The 2,355-nt window shown below is 51.0% G+C and overlaps 1 pseudogene; it reads left to right on the forward strand.

The window, feature by feature from the left end:
• The first annotated feature begins 1,197 nt into the window (after positions 1-1,197).
• LOC119405700 (uncharacterized) lies at positions 1,198-2,142 on the forward strand (annotated as a pseudogene).
• Positions 2,143-2,355: the final 213 nt, after the last annotated feature.

Below are 2,355 nucleotides of genomic sequence, written 5' to 3' on the forward strand. Positions count from 1 at the left end.
CAAAGAGCTTGGGGACCAAGGAGCTTGCGAGGCGCCAGGGTGCATGCGCAGTACCCCAGTCACTGTTGGGCTCTTGTGCTCGCGTTGGCCCAAGAACCAAAAATCGTAAACTAGCGTGGGTCCCCAAGATGTCTTGGGTCACCGGAAGACTATGCAGACGCCTCGCGGGCCATGACGCTCTAGGGCCCGCGTCTCGTATGATTTTAATTTCACCGCGTGTGGCGCCCCGTGCGTTTGCGCCAAAGCAGCTTGCGTTTGACCCAGTTCTCAAGCTCTCCTGATCCTCCGAATGCAAGAGCAGCCTACCCAACGCAGCTCGGTGACCAAGTGTCTTGAGTCCCAATTCTCAAACTCTCTAATGGACAATCAGATGCTCTTAGATATTTATTTTAGATGCGAAGCATCTTATAGCGGAGTTCAATCCGGTGGTGGTGGTGGTGTGCGGCGTGACCACCCTTACTGCGCATGCGCAAGCCCTCTTCACACACCTCCTCTCCCCTCCCCCTCTCCACACAACTCCTGTCCCCCTCCCCCTCTCCACACACATCTCCCATCCTTCCCTCTTGCGCAAAGCCGCGAAGTGCCAACACCCTCTAGAAAAATATGAAGGCCTTAGATAAGTTCCCTTTCCACTCGCGCTACGTCAGCAGATGGGGCGAACGCATGAGGTCGCGACACGACACATCCACGCGTCCCGATTGTGCTGGTGCGCGTTCATCGCGCGTCTGCCGAAACTCGTTCCCCGGCGCGTCTGTACAGACGTACATCTCTTCGCTGTTCAGTTGACCGTGTTTTCTTGACTGCGAAAGGAATGTGAAAGCAACGACGCCGAGATGCCGTGCAAATGCTGTGTACCTCGATGCCGCGGTAACTACACGGGGGCACGAAGGTGCACGTCTTCAAGTTCCCGAGAGACCAAGCTCTGGGGAACGCTTGGATTCGTGCTGTGCCACGGGAAAACCTCACGGTCACCGAAAATTCCAGGGTAAGTTCTTGTTTTTTCGAGTTTAGGTGTTAGGTAATTCAAATTATGTATACGTACGTGTGTAAGTGGCTCATGAGCCGCATGTTTGTATGACAGGTAGCCATCGGTTTGCTGATTGGAGGTAATTTTTTTTCTAGGTATGCGAACTTTATTTCATGGAGGAGGACATTATTCGAGTCGCGACGCATACAGATCAAGCAACTGGCCGTGTAATGACAGTGCCGCTAGCTCATGAGCGCCTTCACGCAGACGCTATACCGTCGAAGTTCCCGAATTGTCCGAGCTACACGTCTAGAAAGACCGCGAGAAGGGAAGATCCTGACTCCAAGCACACGCGCATAGAGAATACAGCCCTCCAGAAAGCCATCGCTGAATGCAACAAGGCGGTTATCAGAGCACGCTAGGAGGATAAAGTCAGCAGTTGGAGCGAACTTACCAACCACTTGAGGAGCCAAGGGATGAAGTTCTGGGATGTAATCGAAAGAAATGAAAGGCTTCTTCTCATTCACGTCGTCGACGATGATGCGCCATGGTTGAAATACTCTGTTTGCGTGGAAGGAGTCTTGAGCGTTACTCTACACGTCATGAAAACAGCCGTAAAAAACCTAGGCGCAAATCTCTGCGTTCCCGAAATCGCTAACAGCAAAAGGGGTATGGAGGAACTCCTGGAAGGCATCGAGAAGTGGGACGGTGACCTGATGTGCAACTCAGTTGCGGAAATTTGCGAGGCTGTTTGTTTACTGCTAGATCAGCTTTGCATGTCCCAAGCAGAAGACGACGCCAACTGTGTTCGATTTCTGAAGGAGCAAGTCACCTTGCACCTATCGAAAAAACAACGCAGGCGCTACTCTGCTGATTTCATGATGTTCTGCTGCATTCTTTTCACTATATCGCCCCATGCGTACGCCTTCATGCACAGCCATAGAAGCATCACCTTGCCGCATCCTATGACAATCAGATCAGTGTGCTCGTCTTATGGTATGAGTCCTCAACAAGAGCATCAGAGCGAAACATTCCTTAGCTATATGGCGAAAAGAATTTCTGACCTGAAAGATGACCAGCGCTTTGTCACAGTTATGGTAGATGAAATACACATAAAACCCTACTTTGACTATCAAGGGGGTAATATTACCGGCGCCGCGCTTAATAGAAATTAGGCTGCTAGCTGTAAGCTCGTTTTCATGGCGCGCAGCCTGACGTGTAAATTGAAAGATGTTGCGCACATCGTGCCAGTGCACCGAGTAGAGGCGGAGTTCCTGCAAACGACGCTTAAAGAAGTGATTTGCGGGCTGGAAAAGATTGGTTATAGGTTATGTGCCTCGTCAGCGACAACAACTCTGTCAACAGAAAAGTGATGCCCCTCTTTGAAT

The sequence above is a fragment of the Rhipicephalus sanguineus genome, chromosome 9 (genome assembly GCF_013339695.2).
Source record: "Rhipicephalus sanguineus isolate Rsan-2018 chromosome 9, BIME_Rsan_1.4, whole genome shotgun sequence".
NCBI classification, from domain to species: domain Eukaryota; kingdom Metazoa; phylum Arthropoda; class Arachnida; order Ixodida; family Ixodidae; genus Rhipicephalus; species Rhipicephalus sanguineus.